The sequence below is a fragment of the Hypanus sabinus genome, chromosome 8 (assembly GCF_030144855.1).
Source record: "Hypanus sabinus isolate sHypSab1 chromosome 8, sHypSab1.hap1, whole genome shotgun sequence".
NCBI lineage: Eukaryota > Metazoa > Chordata > Chondrichthyes > Myliobatiformes > Dasyatidae > Hypanus > Hypanus sabinus.
Window position 1 is genome coordinate 120,034,997 of NC_082713.1, and position 23,330 is coordinate 120,058,326.

Sequence of the window (23,330 nt, forward strand, 5' to 3'; positions counted from 1 at the left end):
CAGCTAATTTATGCAGGGCATGCACCGTTTATGATATCCTGTTGGTCATGATGAATTACATGTGTGTAGGGAAGGCAAGAGGTTACTTAAATAGTTATAATAAAATAAACAGGTGTACACATGCTGAAGAACGTATCACAGTACAGTCAAAGTAACAACGGAGGAGAACAGAGTAATCTCAATTCACCAGGTGGTTGTAGCAGCTCTCTGGAATGGGCAAATGTTAGCTTTGGCTTAACACACTAGAACTTCAGAAAACTTAAAGATTAACGCTATTTGTCACATCTACAGTACTGTGCAAAAGTCTTAGCCGTATATATCTAGATAGGGTCTCCAAGACTTTTGCACATTACTATAGTAATTTTATGCATTGTACTATACTGCTGCAAAAAAATTAAATTTTATGACATATATGAGTGATGATAAACCATTCTGATATGGGTCTCTATGGTAGACTGAGAATGGGAAGGGGGTAGGAAGAGGGGTTTCATGGTTGGGAAAAGTAGAAGGGAGAGGGGAGGGAGCAGGAAGCACCAGAGACATTCTGTAAGGATCAATAAAACTAAGTGTTTGGAATCAAATGACATTGCCTGGTATCTCAGGGCTGCACCTCGTCTGCCATGGCACTCCTTCTGTGCCACATGTCCCGCACCCCTCCTGTGGCACTCCACCCTTGCTCCTGCCAGATTTACAAACTTGCTCTGTTACCAGGATCAGATGTGGCCCAAGTGCAGAGTGAGAGACCCTAAAGCAGGTTGATAGTTCACAAACTTTAATGTAAACAGTCTTAAAGGGAAGATAAACAATAAACGCTAGGCCAAATAGGGCCATTAACTAAAACTCTCAAACGGGTAACAAAGCCTACATTGCAGCTAAAAAGAAAATCTTAGCATTAAACGAATACCTGGAGAACCTGAAGGAAGCCACGTAGTCAGGGGAGAACATACAAACTCTTTACAGACAGTGGCAGGATTTGAACCCTGACCATTAACATTGTAAAGATTAACACCAACCAGTATGCTAGGAGAGTTTAGAATAACGAAAAGGAGCAACTGTTTCTCTGATTATATTAATTTTTAATATACAATTGTCAATTATTAAGCAAGTGCCTTAAAAAAAAGACACTGCCAAATGGGTTGCTATTGAATCCTAGTTCTTGATGAGTGGCATGTCCTGGAGTCAAGGCTCGAGGGTCGATTGGAAGTCCCAAAGTCGAGGCCCATCAGCCAGAACCCTGTGTCCGCAAATCTCCGTAGGTCTACTGGGGTAGTCAAAGACCTGGTGTCTGTGAGTCTGAGTGCCAGCCCTGCTGGAGGCTAACGGCCTGTGCTGGGCTGGACTGTGTGTTCATGGGTCAGTGGGTAAAAGGGAAGATCAGCTTTGTTTTGCTGCTGTTGTTTTGTTGCCAGTTGTGCTCTGTGTTGTTCTGCTGAGCATTGTGGGCTTGCTGTGGGTGGCGACACTTGGGAGTTTCTCCCAGAACACCTCAGGTCACCAATGCAAATGACACATTTCACTGTGATAAACAAACTTCAATATGAATTTTGAATGTCTGGAAAAATCACAGTTAAAATGGGAGCATCTGCCTTCACCTAGACATTATGCTTTTCCCTCTGAATTACCTGCTGAAGCCTAACCTGCTTCTCCAGTAAGGCAGCCGATGGCCATGGATGCTCATGGATAAGAGAAGAAAATCGGGATATAGGTGGTAGGAATGTTCTGATATTGGAGAAGGTGGCTGAGTTGGCGACAGAGTGGCACAACGAGAAGAGCTGCTGCCTCACAGCTCACTCCTGACTTCCTCTGCTGTCTGTGTAGAGTTTGCAAGCGCTCCCAGTGACCGTGTAGGTGCCTCTGGCTATTCCAGTTTCTTCTCACAGCCAAAAGGCCCACTGGTTGGCAGTGTGCTACAAATTACCAAGAGTAGGTGTGCGGGAATTGAGCCCGTGAGGCAGTGTGTGAATGGGGGTTGGTGGAATTGCACAGGCTCGATGGACTGAATGGCTTCACTGCATTGCAAGGGCATATGAGAACAGCAAAGCTGCTGGACTCACTGCACTTGAGCATCACCGAGTTTGGATGCTCCACACATGTGTACATACCCCGCCCAGCCCCTCTAAGAGTTGTTGCCCACCACCCCTCTAAGGACCCAAACATGCCCCATGAGGTGTTGATTTCTGAATTTTAGCCACCGAGTCCCGATTGTGAGCGGCCAAGTGAGTGATGTTGCTGGACTCATCAGGGATAAAGGTACAGCATTCCTTACCAACCACCGCCCACGTTCCACCATCAGCAGCGAGTAGGTAGTCCAGTGCCATTCGGTTCTACAGGGCGACCATCCTGACAGCTGTCAGTTCTGCCGCCGTTCGGGTGAGGGCATCCTCCGTGTGTGGCAGTGCCTCTGCCGTCTCGTTGGCCAGAGTCTCGAGCACACTGGCCATCTGGATCACCTCCCGGGACAGCCGGGCCGTACCATAACTGAGAAAGGCTATCATCCAGAACCTCTGTCTCTGTAATGGCCCTCTTGTCCCGGTGGCCATTGTACAACGGATGCTCCCCAAGGTCATTCGGGGGTGGATGAAGGGCACCACATATGCTAGAAAGCAGCAGCCGTACCAGCTCGTGGGGAGCCATGGGTAGGGCGGTGGCCGCAGATCCAGTGGGTCCCGTTTAGAGTCCAGGGAGCTCCCAGCTTAGCGGCATCGTCGGCAGTGGTCACTGGGGCGCCCGGGTACCAGTTTCACTGACAGTTGCTGTGACCAACGTAAAAGTTAGAAGTGTGCGCATTGCGGAGTCTGCACCAGCATTCATTATTTGTACTCAGTGGCTGTGGAATAACTCTGAGGGTGGGGACTCGGGTGGAGGTCAAATTGCAGGGAGGGAAATACCAGTTCCTGAAGCACCCACCCCATCGGGGGGCAAGGGACGAGATGTTGTGGAGTGGGGAGGAAAGTGGTGGGGGACTGCCAGCAGGGCACCCCCCCCCCCCCACACACACATAGATATGCCAAAACCAGCAGGAGCAAACAGTCTGTGTAAACAGTTCATCTCGATGTCATCCAGCGGGATCGGCGTGAGAGGCAGCGCATCATCAGCGTGTGCTGGCGCCCGCAAGCAGATCCAGCAGTCGGATCTGTTGGAGTTGCTGGCAAACTCGTAAGCGACCCTGAGGAAGGTGGGAAGGTGTTGGCAGCTGTCACAGAGCCGAGCATCACAGCGACCAGGAGGGATGACTGGAGTCTCACCATTGTCCTGTAGAGGGAGACGTGGGGGGGGGGGGGGGGGGGGGGTAGGTGCAGGAGGGAACTCATTCCCGTCTGGTTGAATGCCAGGACAATGTATACAGGACAAATCTGATTTACCCGGAATGGACCCCTGGACCGCGCGCGACAATTTCTCCCTTTCTGGGGAGGCTCTGTGGCTGTCGGATCCATACTCTGCCCGAGTCCTCGGTCTCGGGGGGTTCGGTGGTTTCCCAGTCGGGAGATGGGGACTGTGTCAGGTATCGGGCCAGTGGGGATCCCCCTTGGCTAGTGGGCCGTGTGTTTAACTGGTCAACGGCCTGCTGAAGGACACTTAGCCACCCCTGCAGCGTGCGAGAGGGTGTCAGAGTGCAGATTTGTTCCTTGAGCAGGCCGTTCATTCTTTCAATTAAGCCCGATGCCTGGGGGTGGTGGGGTACATGGAACAGCCACGAGATCCCCGCCTCAGCCGCCCAGGTCTGGGCTTTGGTCCCAGCAAAATGTGAGCCCTGATCGGATTGTACCTCCCATGGGACCCCATAGATAGAGGAGAGGTGCTGTAATCCTCTGATGGTGCCGTTCCGGTCGGCCCTCTCACAGGGCACCGCCACCAGGACATCGGAGTATGTGCCCACCATCGTGAGGACATACTGCTTCTTATTCAGTCGTGGGAGCGGTCCAATATAGTCGATTTGCCATACCTGACCCGCTCCCGTGTCGCGACGAATGTGGCCCAGTGGCCCTATCGGCCAGTCCCGTGGCTTGACTTGCTGGACGATGGGGCAGTTATCTACAGAGGTTTTACATTGATCGAGTGTCAAGGCGACACCGAATTGTTCAGCCCAGCACCGCGTGCCATCGGCCCCTAAGTGGCCATCTTTGTGGTGTGCCCACGCAGCTAGTGCACTGGGGTCTGTGTTGGGGGCTGCAGATGATACTTGGGCAGCCTGGTCCACAGCAGTATTAAACGTTGCCTTTTCATTATCTTTTCCGGGTATGGGCACACGGTGGACAGAAATTTTCCTGTGGGTAGCCTGGTCCAAAATGAAACGCCAGTGGTGCTGTTCCCAGAGGGGACTTCTGTGTATTTCCCACCCCACGTCTTGACACCAGATCATCCATACTGCAATACCGTTAACTACTGCCCAGGAGTCAGTATAGATGTGGACTGGTCCGGTAGTGTTTTGGAGGGTGAGGGTTACTGCCGCCAGCTCGGCAAGTCGACTGGAACCCCCCCTCCCCCTCGGTGGTTAAAATTCTACCCATGGCGGGATGAAGTGCTGCCGCTTTCCAAAATTGTTTACCCCCTTTCCAGCGGCCGGAGCCGTCTGTGAACCAGGCGCGCAGTTTGCTGTCGGGGTCGAGGGAATCTGAGGGTTGACCCCCAACATGCTGGGGAGGGTTGTACCTCGGGGATGTCCCCGGTCCGCAATGTACCACTTCCACTTGACAATGGAGGACCTCTGGGCACGGCCCTCCTTGTGGGTAGAATCAGGGGACTTGTCCCATCGCATTATGGGGAGATGGGGGCGAAGGACGACAGTCGGTGCCTGTTTGCTGTTCTGTGGTGAGGAGCGCCAGGTAGCAGGCTAGTAGCTGGCGCTCGAAGGGGCTGTACCACACTGCCGCTTCAGGTAGGGACTTAGTCCAGAAACTGAGGGGGACTCTGGGGCCACATATACCCGTCACAGTACACTGGGGAAAGGGAAACACACAGAGGTGGACCTGAGGCCACATATACCCGTCACAGTACACTGGGGAAAGGGAAACACACAGAGGTGGACCTGAGGCCACATATACCCGTCACAGTACACTGGGGAAAGGGAAACACACAGAGGTGGACCTGAGGCCACATATACCCGTCACAGTACACTGGGGAAAGGGAAACACAGAGGTGGACCTGAGGCCACATATACCCGTCACAGTACACTGGGGAAAGGGAAACACACAGAGGGGGACTCTGAGGCCACATATACCCGTCACAGTACACTGGGGAAAGGGAAACACAGAGGTGGACCTGAGGCCACATATACCCGTCACAGTACACTGGGGAAAGGGAAACACACAGAGGTGGACCTGAGGCCACATATACCCGTCACAGTACACTGGGGAAAGGGAAACACACTGAGGTGGACCTGAGGCCACATATACCCGTCACAGTACACTGGGGAAAGGGAAACACACAGAGGGGGACCTGAGGCCACATATACCCGTCACAGTACACTGGGGAAAGGGAAACACACAGAGGTGGACCTGAGGCCACATATACCCGTCACAGTACACTGGGGAAAGGGAAACACGGAGGTGGACCTGAGGCCACATATACCCTTCACGGTACATTGGGGAAAGGGAAACACAGAGGTGGACCTGAGGCCACATATACCCGTCACAGTACACTGGGGAAAGGGAAACACAGAGGTGGACCTGAGGCCACATATACCCGTCACAGTACACTGGGGAAAGGGAAACACAGAGGTGGACCTGAGGCCACATATACCCGTCACAGTACACTGGGGAAAGGGAAACACACAGAGGTGGACCTGAGGCCACATATACCCATCACAGTACACTGGGGAAAGGGAAACACAGAGAGGTGGACCTGAGGCCACATATACCCGTCACAGTACACTGGGGAAAGGGAAACACACAGAGGTGGACCTGAGGCCACATATACCCGTCACAGTACACTGGGGAAAGGGAAACACACAGAGGTGGACGGCGCTTGTCGACACAGGTGCCCAGCACACGATTATCCCAGGCAATCCTGCCTTATGGAGGGGTACGGACATGCAGATAGAGGGATTGGGGATTCTCTCTTTTACCCACTAGGGAGGTCACCCTTCGCCTAGCCATAGGCAACCATTCCCCCAGACGTGTACAAGTCCTTATTGCCTCCTCACCGGAATGTATCCTTGGGATCAATGTTTTAAAGGGACAATCACTTGAAACAAACAGGGGCAAGTTCACCTTTGGCATTTCGCGTGAGCCAGTATTGTCGTCGGGGCGGCTAAGTGGGAGCCAATTGTTATTCCCCTCCCTCCAAGATCATCTGTAACAGTCAGTACAGAGCGCCGGGGGGGGGGGGTGCCAAGAAATCGCAGACTCCATTCAAGCCCTGTTATGGGAGGGAATTATTAGAACCGCTACCTCACCTTTCAATAGCCCCATTTGGCCCGTCCGTAAGAAGAACGGCTCCTGGCGGATGACCGTTGATTATAGACAATTGAACAAGGCTGCACCCCCCCTCGCCACCGCTGTACCTGACATTGTCACCCTTATTGAAGACATCGCAGGCCGTCCCCATAAACCCTGTTCTCAGCGCCAAATGTTGTGATGGAAAATAACTGGTTCTTTGAGTCTCAACAGTTGAGGCCTGGATACAGTTTTAATAATAAGGAATTTATTTACAAGGGGAAGTCAGGTCAACACGAGCAACTACAATACACAGGAAGCGGTTTGGGGACAGGGTACGGTTACACATACAAAGAACAAGGGGAAAGCACTACAACAGCTATCCCCCTTGACCTTGAATAGCTGCGGCTCCCTTACCAGGACAAACGATAGACCTTCCCAAACATAAATCAATGTATTTACCATCAATGAGGTGGTCTGTAAGAGAGACCGAGCCAGGCACATGTCTCACCTTTTATAGCATGGGGCTGGGTGAGATAATCCAATTAAGGTGACCAATAATTTAGGTGTGCATTGATTAGTCGGGAGGGACCAAATGTTGATTGGCGTGTGGTGTGTCCTCCGACCAGCCAGGTGGCAGTGCGTCTGTCACGTGGCCGGTATCTCTGGATACAACATACCCCGCCCAGCCCCTCTAAGAGTTGTTGACAATAGCACTGGACCCCTCATTTCACTCAACAGGAGAAGATGCCACAGAGATCACTCCCTGCTTCAAACAACCGTGTGTGACAACATTTTTATAGCGATTGATTTATCTTTTTTAATCACTCACAATATATTTTTATGTAACAGATTGTTCAAGACTTCTTAGTAGTTAAACACATGGAGCAATCCTTTCAAGTGTTTCTGTGTCTTAGCCACTTCCGGTTCCTCTGAATGTATGTCATTTCAGTATGTGAGCTCATTGTGTTCCAAGCCTGGAAAGCAGATCCCCTCAGAGCGTGCAGGCGGATATCTGTGAGACATGAGGAACTTAGTAAGGTGTGCAGTTTATTCAAGGGATCGTCGCAGTCTGCTCTGCAGCTGTGAAAGGAGGAATCCTTAAAGCAGTGACTGGCTTGAAGGAATGAACTATTGTTCACGGCCAGTGTTGTATTAACAGCAACGTGATTCATATTTTAGTTCATTAAGGTGTTTTAAGTTTCCAAAAAGAATTAAACATATTTGAATGTTTCTGAATAGCTCAGAAGCATTACAAAAAAAAAGTGTTTAAATATTTGACAGCTGTAGGAGCTGTGGCCTTGCTGGGGACCATTCCTGATCCAGTTGCTTGTGGGACCGGTCTGATTTTGCTATCCTGTAAGATAGTCTTGTATTGTCTTGAACCCATTGCTGCCCTCCCGGTGGCTTCTTTAAGTTCCGATGTCACTGACAGTGTTGGCAGAATTTAGACCATAGGATACAGAGCAGAATTAGGCCATTTGGCCCATCACATCTGCTCGCCATTTCATCATGGCTGATTCATTTTCCACCTCACCCCCAATCTCCTGCCCTCTCATAGTAAACATCAAAAACAAGAACTTCAAACTTTTCCATGTGACTCAGGATAAGTTACTGGGTACCAAGATTTAATTTTTATTTAATGCACGTAGCTTAGGTTGGCTTCTCTGCTTCAATAAACATTAGAATGTTCTATAGACAACTCAATGCTCAGAGTCCCTTAAACTCAACAGACTTAACTCCTAGGAAAGCACCATGCTTATGTAATCAGTTTATCTACAGTTCTTTCCTCCAGAATTGCAGTTTGTTTTATATATAGGTGTGCTTATTCCAATTAACATGAACAACCACTCACCATAACTCTGAACTGATTCCCCAACTCATGTTCTCAGGATTATGTATTTATTTATTTGATTGTTTGTTTAATAAGTAATTTATTATTTATCTAGCCAGCTAGTTACTTATTATTTAATGTTATTGGCACAGATGGTTTTCTTTTGCACATTTCTGATTGCCAGCCTTTGTGTGCAGTTTTTCATCATTTTTATTGTTTTGCTTTGTTCTATGATGGATGCCCACAAGAACATGGATCTTCAGGTAGTGACATATTTGTACTGTGATAATAAATTTACTTAGAACAGTTTGAACTTTGGATTAGTTCTTCAGGGACAGGCCCTCTTCCTGGCTTGTTATCATGTTCTGCCCTGTGCTTCCATTCTATTAGTTCGTGCCTATACACTTCTTCCTCTCCGGCACTTTCTCGCTGCAATTATTCATGCTAACCAAAGTATGTCAGGATACTTTACTGTCTGATTTATCAAGTTTGCAGCTTTCTGACACATTTGGTTCTGTCTAGCTTGATTTAATTGGTAACCAAGGTAGTAAATCGATACAATTAAATATTATTGATTTTTTAACTTGGAGATATGAGTTTTACAGACCAGGCCTGCATCTGTCAGCTACCCCTGACTGAACATGGCTGGGCCATGTCACTGTGCTCCATATCAATGTATTTAAGATCAGCCAGACGATGGGGGTCTGCAGTCATGTACAAGCCAGCCAGAGTAGGGATGGCAGATCCCATCCCCTGTACGACATTGATAGACCAGAGGAGATTCCAGAAGCAGTTGTTTGAGAAAGACTCTTAGTTATGTGAAGGCAAGTGCCCAGGTTTGATGGTGGAATTTGATCTAAATTCAAAATAAATTTATTATTAAAGCATGTATACAAATATGTCACCATATGATACTTTGAGGTTCATTTTCTTGGAGGAAAATAAAGAAATACAACAGTATTTATGAAAAACTATATATTACAAACATTGACAAACACCCAGTGTGCATAAGAAGACAAATTCAAGGTTCGAAATTCAAAGTAATCATCACTCCAGTCCATGGAGTGGACTCCTGGGTGGCTACATGGAGCTCAGAAAAATAGAGGGCTATGGGTAAAGCCTAAGGTAGGGACATGTTCGGCACAGCTTCGTGGGCCAAAGAGCCTGTATTGTGCTGTAGGTTTTCTATGTTTGTATGTTGTGTATTGAGAAACTCCCAGGTCTAACCAACATATCTGACATGTCTGGAGTGAGCCATGTCCCTGTGGATCACCGACACAGCAATCCCTCATTTCCTTCCAATGTATCAATCTTGCCCTCTGGTCCTCAGTCTTGTTCTCCAGTGACTGTATATTTACCAGTAAGATGCTAGGTAGAAGAAATTTACTTCCTCAGCTTTTCAGTCTGGGTTGAGGTCCTCCCGTCCTCTCTGTCTTTTGGCCGTGGTGATGTACCTTCACCCACTAAAAGGTGCTGTATCTGCATGCTTAAGAGTTCAATTGGCTGAGTCTTTCAGAAAATCATGAAATCGCTAGTTTGTTAAGATGGTTAAAGGTACGGGATGTCGCTTAAAGGGATATTACAGGCTGCAGATTGCAGCGAGAGTAATTCAGAAGTATATTTAGAAGCTGTGTAAGTAGCCCACAATACGTCACTGTGGTTCACCATCTTAACTAATTGTGCAACTAAAATAACTAAATAATACTAAGAAGCTGAGTCACAGCATCCTTGAAAGTGAGTCTACAGGTTACGGGGTCTGTTTAGCATTCAGGTGAGTGAAAGTATCCACGCCAGTTCAGGAGCCTGATAACTGAAGAGAAGTACCTGGCCCTGAATCTAATGGTCCCTGTACCTCTTAATTATTCCTGTACCAATTGAGGGAGACCAGGGATCAGAATACACTACCCACCCTTTAAAAGACAAATGGAAGATGTGCCAATTGATCGAACACACTCCACTGACTGAAAGTGCAGTTTATATCCATTCTGAGATTTTTCCTTCAGTGGAATCCCGTCAGCTGTTCGGCTTGCAATTGCAATTGCATCAGATTGTAAGATGCACTGCACTCCATAACTGCTTGCTTGCAGTGAACAGGTTTGAGAGAACTTCGACAGGTTTCTCTGGCGAATTTCAACCCTGTCATAAGAAACTGAACAGCGGGCACTCCTTCGAGCGCTTAGGCCACTGAAGGCTGCTGGTTGTGTCTCGGCACACTGGGACACCCATCGCTTCATAACGAGGAAGCCAGGCAGACAGACAAAGAACAATTTAAACTCTCAATGAGGTTGAAGCCTCAAAGAGAAGAAATAATATCCAAGATCCCTGCAGTCCAAATAACCTCATTGAAGTATAAAGCATGAAAGAACAGAAGGGCATGGGGGGTATGTTTGCGGCAGAAATCCACTACAGTGAGGTTAATAGGGAATTGAGCTGAAGCTCACACATTGCTCATACTGAATAATGGACACTTCCTCATCAGTGACAGGAACCTGAGAATCCCTAATCCAAAATATCAAGAGTTAACTGCATTCACCCTGAGTGACCCGTAGCGTACTAAGGTCAAAATCAAAGTCAAGCTTATTGTTTTTTGTACAAGTGTCAAGGACACTTCCATCATTCCATTGTACATTCCTTGTACAATAATATGGACTCTTATCCTGTGAGTCTGTCTCACTATGATCTTGCATTCTAATATCTACCTGCGTTGCATTTTCCCGGTAACTGTTACACTTTGTCTTTGATGTTGCTTTACCTTGTTCTACCTCAGTGCATTTTGTAATAATCTGATTGTATGAACAGTGTGTAGGAGAAGCTTTTCACTGCATCTCATTACGCTTGACAATAACAAACCAACACCAAAGGTAGATACTCTATTGATCCCAAAGCAAATTACAGTGTCACAAGAGCGTTACAAGTTCACAGATATAAAGAGAAGTAGAAAGAACAAAAAGTAAGTTACCACAAACAGTCTAACAGGATGGTGGGGGAGGGGGGGTAATCGTTTCCCTGGCTGTAGGTTGACTCATTATAGAGCCTAATGGCTGAGAGTAGGGATGACCTCATATAGACTGTTTGGAGCAGCACAGTTGTCTTGAGGCTGATTTAAACTTGTGCATCGCATCCACACCGTAGGTACTGTGTACCCTACGCTGTACCTACACCATACACTACGGCGTTGGGTGACGTGCACCTCACCAACAAAGTAACTCATGCATCGTGGTAACACAGACCACAACAACTGTGATTGGTCTGCTTGGTAGCATCGCATTTCCTCCTACGCATTTCCGGTTGCCTCTTCTCCGCCGTGTCTGTACACCGATGCGAAATAGATGAACCAAATCATCAAATCTACCTGCCGACATGCAAAAATGTTTGAAATGCATTTCCTCGTCCATGTTTCTCACAAAGAAATTAAACACAGTGGCATAGAAACCCCACCGTCAACTAGCGTTTTGGCGCACACCAACGCATGCTCGCTACGGCGTTGAGTGACACAGAAGTGAAAATCAGGGCTACAGCATAGGCTGCAGCCTAGCCCGTAAGCACAAACATAAATCAGCCTTAAGTCTTTTACTAAAAGTGCTCAGCTGTTCAGCCAAGGTGAAATGCAGAGGGAGCGAAACAGTGTTCAGAATGGCCAGGATTTTCCATAGGGTCACTTGCTCTGCCACAGCCTCCAGCCTGTCCAGTTTGACTCTAAAGCAGAGGCAGCTTTTCTAATCAGTTTATTGAGCCTGCTGGCATCACCCGTGTTGATGCCATTGCCCCAGCACACCAACACACAGAAGATTGTACTGGCAACGGCAGACTGGTGGAGCATGTGAGGGAGAGGCCTGCATACTCCAAAGGACCTCACTCTCCTCGGCAAGTAGAGGTGGGTCTGGCTCTTCCTGAACACAGCCTCTGTGTCGGTGCTCCACTAAAATCCGTAATCCAGGTGCAGCCCCCGGGTACTTGTAGGTCCTCACCATCAATAATAACAGGGAGCAGTGCAGGCTTAGTTTTCCTAAAGTCCATTGCCACCTCCTTTGTCTTTCTGATGTTGAGCTGCAGATGATTCAGCTTGCACCATTTGGCGAAGTCCTCCACAGGGGCCCTGTATTCATCCTCCCGTCCTCCCTTTATCCAACCAATTATTGCGGCGTTGTCAGAGAATTTCTGCAGATGGCGTGACAATACGAGCGTGCACTAGTGCAATGAGAAACTTGCTTGCAGCTGCATCATCAGCGCGTAACTTCACATAACAGAAACAACATCAATTAAACCGGTCGCGTGGGAGTTCAGGCTTCTGTACCTCCTGTAGCTGTGAGAAGATGGCATGGCCCTGAAGATGGGGAACTGTGATGATAGTTGTCGCCTTCTTGAGGAAGCACCTCCTGTAAGATCTACCCAAGGGTGGGGAGAGACGTGCCCTGATATACCGGGCTGAGTTACTACACACTGCAGCTTCCTACATACAATCCTCTGCGTTCAAATTGTTATACCAGAGCTGACCAGCTGCATCATCAGCTTATACACCAATTCTAAGGCACCTCAAGTTCTTACAAAAGATTGCACACACTATTGAGAGAATCATAGGGAACTCTCTTCCATCCATCAGCGATATTTATCAGGAGACTTGCCCTGAACATTGTCCATGATCCCTCCAGCCATCCAATAATCTCTTTGGCCCCTACCATCCTGCAGGAGGTACAGTAACATTAGAACTGTTAGGATGGGAGACAGCTCTTCCCCTGGGCTGTAAGTCTGCTGAACTCCCCATCACCACCCAGGCCTCATCAGGCATGAAGCACCAGTAGCATTATACTTTTTATTTTTTTCCTTGCATCATACACTGGGGTGCTCTCGACAGTTACCTGATGAGGTAACCAAAGTCTTTGGCCAGGGGCAGATGTTGTCAGGTGGTGCCCAACCTTCACAGAGTGTTTCCACCCTTAACCACTGCACTCTCCAGTTGGTGGGTCAGCAATGGTGGCCAAGTCACTGCCCATCTGCTCCTGACTTCTAGCTCAACTCCTCTCGCCTGCTCCATTTCCAGCAAGAAGATCTTTCTGCCTCCTCCCCCATCCTGTGAGCTGCTTGGTTCTTGCTCTTTTCATCAAGGCCCAGCGCAGACTGCAACCTCCAAGCCCAACTTGCCGGGAACCCTCTGCAGCCAATCTCCATGGAGAATAGCCACGTCTGTCATCCTTTATCCCTGCACTCCTGGACTAAGGACTGGTACTTCAGGGCCTTCCTCTCGTAAGCCTCCTCACATCCTTCCTCCCATGGTACTGTGAGCTCCACCAGGGTGATTTTCTTGTCTTCGGTGGACCACAGTTTGATATCCAGTTGAAGTGTGGTTTTCACCACCTCGGGGAACTGCTGCTTCCTCCTCACATCGACCCTCATCTCCCATAATTTAGCAGTTAGCAGCAGATTAGATCTAGGCCTCTTTGACATGACTATTGCGGCCCTCTCCTTAGTGAAAATGATTTCCTTGTTTGCCTTTCTACCACCAGCTGGTCTCCTTTTACATCTGTTCTGCTCCAGTGTGTCAGCAATAGACAGTAGGACCTTGTCCTGGCACCACCTATAGTTAGGGTCCTCTCTCAGCCCCCATGTGTGCAGCTGTGATGGTGTAGGGCACACATCAGGAGGAAAGAAATGCGGAAGGGCTCCTGTCTCCAAACCTCTGCTCAAGTGATCTTGCATTTGGGAAGATCCCATTTGGTCCAGGTATCCTGTGATCCCAACTCCTCTGGCTTTCATACCTCCTTTCACCCTTGTGGTTTTGTATCTCTGCCTGGACCATGTCATGCCTATCCCTTGCACTTGCACTTCCCCATCACTGGAAGCATACAGAGCAGAGGCCTCACCGTCCCAGCAAGGGAACTTGCATCACAAATTCACATTAAGGTGAACTTGCAACTCAAGTTCCCTTGGTTTATTAATTTACCAGTGGTAAAATTACTTTATGTGTTATTTGTGTGAGTTACATGTACTGTGTTTTGTACCTTGGTCGGGAGGAACATTGTTTCATTTGGCAGTAAACATGTATATGACAATAAATTGAACTTTCAGAGTACTTTCAACACTATTTCTATAGAAGTTAGTAAATCTATAGTTCACTGCGGTGACCTTCACTGTTGGTGACTAGAAAAGTAATAAAGACAGAAAGGATGAAACATGAAGGTAAGCTAGCCAGAAATATAAAAGAGGATACCAAAGGTTCTCTTCAGTTAGCAAAACGCTCTCATAGCTCTGGGTGTTCTGGAATTTGGAGATCGATTCCAGCACAGTTCTGTCTGTTCTCCTTGTGGAATGCCTGGGTGCTCTGCTTTCCTTCCACAGACCCATGACGTACCAGGTGGGTGAATTGGTCTTTGTAAATTGTCCTGTGATTAGGGTTAATCAGATTTTCCAGGGTTTGCTGGGGCAGCACAGCTCAAAGGGGCAAAAGGGCCTACTCCTTGCCTTATCCCTGAAATAAAATTCCAAAAAAAAAGGGAGGCTGCAGTGACGTTGGACCACTGGAAATTATGCTGAAGTCATGGGAAACAAACAAATAGTGAGCAAGTATTTTGCATTATTCTTCACTATAAAAGATACCAGCACTGTGCCAGAAATAGAAGGATGTCAAGAGGCAGGAATAAATGCAGTTGCTATCACTAAGGAGAAGGTGCTTGAGGAGCTGGAAGTTCTGAAGATAGGTAAGTCACTTGGGCCAGATGGCAGCTGAAGAGATTGTGGAGGCATTAATTAGTCATTTTTAAGAATCACTACATTCTGGATCACAAATGTTACCCCACTCTTAAGGAAGGGAGGGAGGTAAAAGACAGGAAATCATTGGCCAGTTAGTCTGACCAGTGGTTGGGAAGATGTTAGACTTGATTATTAAGGATGAGATCCTCACTGTCCACAACGTACCCTCTCCTCATTGCTGCCCTCTGGGGGGAGGTACTCAGAATGTTTTAGGAACAGATTCTTCCCCTCCACCATCAAATTTCTAAATAATCCATAAGCCAGTGAACACCACCTTGCTCTTCTCTTTTGTACTATTTATTTTATTGTAAGTTATAGTATATTTTTACGCCTCGCACTGTACTGGTGCCACAAAGCAAGATATTTTAGGGCATATGCCAGTGATAATGGACTTAAATCTCCATAGCAGGCTCATTCAGACATTCAGGAGGTATGGAATCTAGGGGAACTTGACTGAGTGGACTCAGAATTCTCCCCGATGATCAGCCGCCAGTGGTGTTCCACAGGAATCTGTTCTGGACCCCTGGTCTTTGTGATTTTTATAAATGACTTGGATGAGGATGTGGGAGGTAGGTTAGTAAGCTTGATGACGCAAAGGTTGGTGGAGCTGAGGATAGTGTAAAAGGTTGTTGCAAGTTACAGTGGGATGTTGATAGGATGCAGAACCGGGCTGAGAAGTGGCAGATGGAGTTCAACCCGTAAAGGTGTGAAGTGATTCATTTGGAAGGTCAAACTTGAAGGATTAAACAGCACAATGTCCCAAATAAATAAAGAGAATCTCAGCTATTTTCTTGATTTGGTTTTGTTCTTTAAGAGTTGAATAAATAAGCAACTGCCCTGATTAACCAATTAACAGAAATCCTCTGTATGGTGTTCAGCTCTTGGCATGTTACCATAGGAAGGATGTGGAAGATTCAGAGAGAGTGCAGAAGAGAATTACCAGGACATTGCCCAGATTGGAAAGCAGTTCTTATGAGGATAGGTTGAGCGAGCTAGGGCTTTTCTCTTTGGAATGAAGTAGAGTGAGAGGTGCTTTGATAGAGGAGTATAAGATGATAAGAGGCATAGATTGACAGGACATTCAGAGACTTTCTCATAGGACCAAAATGGCTAATACAAATGGGGGCATAGTTTTAAGATGTTGGGAGGACAGTATGGGGAGAATGTCAGAGGTATGTTTTTACTGAGTGATGGGTGCATGGAACACACTTCCAGACATGGTGGTAAGGCAGATATGCTCAGAACATTTAACACAAATAGACACATTGATTAAAGAAAAATGGAGTGTTATGTAGGAGAGAAGAGTTTGATTGATCTTGGAGTAGGTTAAAGGGTCAGCACAACAGTGTGGGCCAAAGGGCCTTACTGTGCTATACTGTTCTGTGCTGTATGATTCTAATTCTTTCCATAGATACCACCTGACCTGCTGAACATTTCCAGAATGCTCTGTTTGATTTCAGATCTCCAGCGTCGGCAGTTATTTCTGTTTTGATTTTCATTTTAAAACTGAGCTTCCTGGTGCAACTTTCACCATTAGTCTCCGCTCAGGGAAAAGTTATGCTCCGGCTGAAATGGACAATTCAACCACCACTTTTGAGAGAGCAACGGTTAAGAAAGCTAATAAGATACAAGTGACTGGGGATAAATGGCCAACAAGGAAAGCAAGCTGGATGGCCAACAGGAGACCAAAAAGTAGGAATTATTATTTTTTTCTTTGAGTGATAGACAGCAGAGTGCCACAGTGATTTGCACCTGGGCTCCAACTACTGGCAATGAATATTGATGATTTTCAATGGGCGATTAAGTGTACCATCTCCAAGTCTGAGGACAACACCTAGCTGAATGGGAGGGTGCTGAACCTCTTTACTTCCACCATCAGATATCTGAACAGTCCATCAACCCATGAACACTCACTCATTATTCACCTTTTGAACTATTTACTTATTTTGTGACTTACACTAATATTTACGTCTTGTACGGTACTGTATGGCAAAAGCTCTCTTTGAGCCTGGTGGTACATGGCTTAGAATTTTGTATCTTCTGCCCAATGGAAGAGGTGAGAAGAGAGAATGTCTGGGGGGTGGGGGGTTCTGTTATGTTGGTTGCTTGACTGAGTTAGCAAGAAGTATAGACATAGTCTGTGGAGGGAGGATGGTTTCCAGGATGGCCCGAGTTAGGACCACAGCTCTCTGTTGTTTCTTGTAGTTTGTGCAGAGGAGTTGCTGTACCTAGTTGTGATGTATGCAGTATATATAAATGTGTGGTCAACCCGTTTTTACAGTGTTTACCCTTCAATCATTCAATGCCTCTGCTTTTTCACAATCTGCAGAAAGAGATGACCTCATAAAAGGATAGAAAGTACTGGAAATATTCAGTTGGTCAGGTGACATGAATTGAGGAAGGACTAGCGTACCTATGCAAGGAGAAAGAGCTAAAGTTTGAAATTGAAAAAATCCTTAACCTTTAACTCTTCTTCTCCCCACAGATGCTGCCTGACCAACTGAGAATTCCCAGCATTTCTGGGGTTATTTCAGATTTCTGAATCGGAATCTAAATTAACCTTTTATTAAACCTCACCTTTTTTCACTCTGCTCCATTAACCATGACTTCAATTTGTGAGCACCTTAGTGGCCAGTGAGCCATTATTTCATATCTCCTTGAAATCTTCTGTTGAGTTAACCCTTAACATTGTCAAATCTAAGACATGATGTCCAGAAATCTCTTAACAGTTAGCAAACTACTAACTACTTTATTAATTGCACTTTTTCTGGAAAACGATCACTGCAATTAATAGCCTGTAATTTCCCTTTTGGAGTTGAACTTTTGAACCACCTGCACAACCTAGCATTTTGGCAGTGTGAACTGAAGTCTTGAAAGTGCAGGATAGTTATGGTATGACGTGCACCGCTGAATCCAGGCAGTGGGGCCTGGACCTGAGTGTGAGGAATGATCCAATGAACTGTCATTGCCGGAATGAGTTTAGAGCGCTTTGAAACGGTGAATCTGAGCTGAGGCAGAGTCAAGGCAGTGGGGCATAGGCCGAGAGCAAGGAACAAGCCAATGTTTCAATGATTTAAACGCCATGCAGATTGAAAAGGTCAGGGTGTCAGGGCCCGGAAGCAAGGAACTGGCCAATGTTCAGCTCACTGTGCGCCAAGGTTTACTGCCCTCTGCACTGAACTGAGGCTGTGGTCTGTAACTAATGGGCTCCTGGAATGGATATCTTTGGAGCTGTGAACTTACTTTCATAAACTTTGGTTCTTAATATTATTTGCTTACTTTTACTGTTTGCCTAATGTCTTCTTTATTTTTGCACATTGGGTGGTAGGCACTCTTTTTAAATGGGTTCTATTGGGATTCTTTGTTCTGTGGCTGCCTTTATGGAGACAAGTCTCAAGGTGTATATAATATACATACTTTGATAATCAATGTACTTTGAACTTTGATATTTCAACTTTAAATCAGAATCAGTTTTAACATCATTGACATGTCTCATAGGTTTTGTTTTGAGGCAACAGTAGAGTAGTAGATTCAAAAATTACTGCAAGTTAACAATAAGAAATATAAAAAATAAGTAGTGAAAAAAGAGAGCAGAAAGTGAGGTAGTGTTCGTGGGCTTCATGGCCTGTTCAGAAACCTGGTGGTGGAGGAGAAGGAAAAACACTGAGTGTGTGTCTTTGGGCTTTTAACCAAAATGCTTCCTGTATATTTAGATGACTAAAGGACTGTACAATCCTTTGGCTGTCTTGAGTAAGTGAAAGGTTCTATATGAAGGATATTTCTTCATTTTCTTGCTTTATTTAGAAATCCTAGCATAATGAAGTGACTAGCAAAGCTCAAAGCTCTGTCTAAAGAAAGGCCTTCTGATGGTTCAACATTGCTTCCGTACTTTTGTTTTCCATTGTTAGCTGTAACTTTAATGAAATCATTTATTTCTAAATGTAAACAATTCCTAATCCTTGAAGGACAATGTTTGTAAATTGCAAATTATCCTTCTTTATGGACTCCTTAAGAAATATCCCATGTACACACATTTTTTCTGTTTCCTGAACTGCTATTCTGAAACAGTAAAACAATTTTGAGAAAATACTCATTTGTGACGAGACGTTGCACATTCATCACACTTTTGCTTTCCTCTTTGTTCAGGTTCAACAATCCAAGCTGGATTTTTTCCCTCCGAATTTCTGGGAGTCAGTGCAAATATTGAAAGCAAGTATCGACTGAGAAATGTTCCCAACAGTACTCCCAGTACGAGATGGAAGTGGAGATCAGGAAATTACATGATTTTCCACTCATTATTTTAATGAATGAAAGACTAGAGTGCACAATCTCCTCCTTGGATGACTTACTGTGTACTGAGGTAGATCTTTTATCCTTTGTGATGGTATTACGGTTAAAGGTAGTACTTGATGGAGCTGGAAACTTAGCAGACTGATATATTCAGAGTTTGCTTCATTACTAACACTGCTGAATCCATCTGAAGCAACTGTCAGGAGCCCTCCGATGAGTAAGCTGGAAAAAAGCCATCAATTTTGGTTCTTGTTTGTGTGTCATTCTGGGCAAGTAGGAATATGCAGATAAAGCATGGTCACAGTTTTGGCATGGCTGTGATGCCCCTGTGACCTCTCCTCCCCCCTGACCCACCGGGATCATTATCAGCCAACTTACAGGATGGGAATGTGAATAAGGGGTCTAGAGGACTCAATTGCCTCATAATATTACATCTTGGTAAGTCAAAAGACATGAGAGGCTGAACTGCTCGTGCAAATAGGGGTAGTCAGTTAATCGCTGTAACTTATTCAGAAAGACAGTGCAGGATGAACCATTCCAGCCTTTCGAACTGCGCCACCAGAAACCCACCTGTTTAACCTACCAGTCTCTCGAAGTGTGAGAGGGAACTTGAGCACCCAAGGGAAATAGTTCACAGGAAGGACATGCAGACTCCTTACAAAGGACACAGGGATTGAACTTCGAACTCTGACACCCCAAGCTGCTGTGCTAACCACTGCAGTACCATGGCACCCAAATGTGATACATCACTTCTAACTAACCAGTCTTTATTTTGACTGTAAGCTTTACGGCAATACCAGTTTCTAGGCTGACAACCACATAGTCAATGCCTTGACTGAAGGACTGTCCTTCTGCAGTCAGGGCACTGAGTATATGAGCAGATGCCTCTCACCATCTGGAATATACCCTCTTCTCATTGCTACCATCAGGGAGGATGTACAGGGGCCTGAAGACCCACACTCAACATTTTCGGAGTTGCTTCTTCCCCTCAGCCAGCAGATTTCTGAATGGTCCATCAATACCACCTCACTATTCTTCCCCACTGACTTTATTTTTATTGTAACTTATAGACATTTATTTATGTCTTGCATTGCACTGTTGGACCAAAACAGCAAATTACTGCGCCGTGCGTCAGTGATAAAAGGTCCGACTCGGATTCTGATTCTGCATTAGGATGCTTGCAGTTTTACCAGCCGTTGCCGAAGCCACTTTTGGACGACTGTGTGCAGCTTTGGCCACCCAGTTATAGGAAAGATGTTATTAAGCTGGAAAGAGTGCAAAGAAGATTTTTGAGTATGATGCCAGGAATTGTAGGGCCTGAGTTGAAGTAAGAAAATTGGCAGACTAAAATTTAATTCACTGAGTTTAGGAGACTGGTGGTGTATAAAAGTATGAAGTGTAGGGATAGAATGAATGCACTCACAAGGAAAAGGAACCAAAAACTAGAGGCCATAAGTTTAAGGTGAGAAGGGAAGGGTTTAAAACAGACCTGAAGGGAAAGGCAGAGAGTGGTGCCTATATGGAATGAGCTGCCAGACAAAGTAGTTGAAACAGATACAATAACAACATTCAGAAGACATTTGGATAAATACATTAATAGGAAAGGTTTAGAGAGCTATGGGCCAAACACAAGCAAGTGGGACTAGTTTTGATGAGCCCCTAGATCAGTATAGATTAGATGGGCCGAAGGGACTTCTTCAGTGCTGCAATCGGCTGTGATTCGGTGACTCTCTAAACTGGAAAGTCTTTCACTGGTGACATTCAAGCTAATTGACATAGGTAAATCCAATGCATCAAACTGATATCCTGACTAATAACAATGAAGTTCAACTGATAAATTCTCTATGATAGATACAGTGATTCGGTAGACAATACCAAAGATGGAAAGATGAGTCATGTTCTGGGTTGGAAGTCCATATCTGCAGTGAGTCCCTGGTATGGGCGGGAGTTACAAGTGCTAGTGACCTCCCAGGTCACTGGGGTCAGAGGTCCTTGTGGGCCCAGAAGTAGAGGCCCAAATGTCAAACCTGGTGAAGACTAGAGGGCAAAACCAAAGGCTGAAGCCTGTAGGCCGAAGACCAAAGGAAGATCAAAGGACCCATTCTGATATGTCTATCCATGGCCTCCTCTACTGTCAAGATGAATCCACGCTCAGGTTGGAGGAACAACACCTTATATACCGGCCGGGTAGCCTCCAACCTGATGGCATGAACATTGACTTCTCTAACTTCCGTTAATGCCCTTCCTCCCCTTCTTACCCCATCCCTGACATATTTAGTTGTTTTTTTTCTCTCTCTCTCTGCCCATCACCCTGCCTGTTCTCCTTCTCCCTCGGGTGCTCCCCCCCTCCCCATTTCTTTCTCCTGAAGCCTCCCGTCCCATGATCCTTTCCCTTCTCCAGCTCTGTATCACTTTCACCAATCACCTTTCCAGCTCTTAGCTTCATCCCACCCCCTCCGGTCTTCTCCTATCATTTCACATTTCCCCCTCCCCCCACTACTTTCAAATCTCTTACTATCTTTCCTTTCAGTTAGTCCTGACGAAGGGTCTCAGCCCAAAACGTTGACAGTACTTCTCCCTGTAGATGCTGCCTGGCCTGCTGTGATCCACCAGCATTTTGTGTGTGTTGTTTGAATTTCCAGCATCTGCAGATTTCCTTGCGTTTACCAAAGGAAAAGGCCTGAAGGAATCATGCGTGCTCCAGTCACCAGGGGTGGAGGTTTATGGGAGTCTGGAAGTCAAATCCCAAAGTTCCAACCTGTGATCAGCATCCTGGGATGACGTCCAAATTTGGATGCCCAGTGACTGCGAGTCTGAGAATCCAGGGACGAGGATGTTGTGTTTAATATTTCAATAATATTTGAGTAATCTTCTATATATATGGGTTATATGTATATAATGTATATATGTGAAATGCATATGTCATCACGCTATCATGTGATACATGGGTGCCTCGCTTAAAGTAAAAGTGAAGTTACACTAGTAATCTGAGACTCCCGTGTCTTTGTTTGAATTAATTTAATGTTGTGATGTTACAAAACATAGCAAAGGTCTGTCCTAGGGTTAGAGGCCTGTCTGTATGTGTGCTTGGGTGGGAGGGATCTGAAAGGTTGATTGTTGATTTTGCTTTATTGCTGTTGTTTGTGTTCTATTCAGCATTGCTGAGGATCCCTACCACCCATCCCACAATCTCTTTGACCCTCTACCATCAGGAAAGACGTGCGGTACCATCACAATTAGGACTGCCAGACTGGGTAACAGCTTCGTCCCTCGGGCTGTGAGACTAATGAATACCCTGCCACCGCCGAGGTCTCGTCAGCAGGACAGTGAGCTGTTTACTGTTTACCTGTGCTGTGCATTACGTGCATTTTTAATTATATTTGTTTAGCCTATTTATGGTAATATTTTGTTTTATGTACTGTGTGTGATATATGTTTTGTGGGTGGAGGAACATTGTTTAGTTGGGTTGTATATATGTACAGTCATATGACAATAAACTTGGACTTGAACTATGGAATATCGTGGGCATGCTACGTTGGCACCAGAATGTACGATGGGGATCTGCTGGGGGCAGCACTCGGCTGTGCTGTTTGTTAATGCAAATGAGATATTTCACTGTGTGTTTCGATGTTCTGTACATGTGATAAATTAATCTGAATCTGTACCTAGGCAAACCATGTCATGTACAGAGCTGAGTACTTTGACAGAGAATGAAGTGTTAATATTATGCAATGACATTATATTTCCTTCTTAAGAATATTGTATTTCCCTTTAAGACTGTGCACAGCTCTGAGTGTACTCAGCTGCTCGGGTCTGGTAATAAAGTAAGTAAATATTTGTTCTACAGTGTATAGCACCGCATTTGTATAATTCACCACAAGATGTTTACCATTTCCAGTTTACATTAGAGACAAGGAGCAAGAAATTGAAAGGTTCAAAGTTCAAATTTATTATCAAAGTATGTATACCATATACAACCTTGAGATTCTTGCAGGCAGACACAAAACAAAGAAACACCATAAATAAAGGGGAAAAAATGCCACATAACCAAGGCCAGCAAATATCCAAAGAGCAGAAGAGGACAAATC

General features: G+C 45.8%; 1 long non-coding RNA gene across 4 annotated transcripts; it reads left to right on the forward strand.

The window, feature by feature from the left end:
• Positions 1–1,161: 1,161 nt before the first annotated feature.
• LOC132398369 (uncharacterized) lies at positions 1,162–23,069 on the forward strand. 4 transcript variants are annotated; one of them, XR_009513632.1, is made up of 4 exons: positions 8,373–8,471; positions 16,413–16,644; positions 19,099–19,312; positions 22,399–23,069. It is a non-coding gene; the product is annotated as an uncharacterized LOC132398369 (long non-coding RNA). The 4 variants fall into 4 exon arrangements; XR_009513634.1 differs by lacking the exons at positions 8,373–8,471; positions 16,413–16,644 and adding an exon at positions 1,162–1,252; XR_009513633.1 differs by lacking the exon at positions 16,413–16,644 and having other exon boundaries at positions 8,356–8,471.
• The last annotated feature ends 261 nt before the right edge of the window (positions 23,070–23,330 follow it).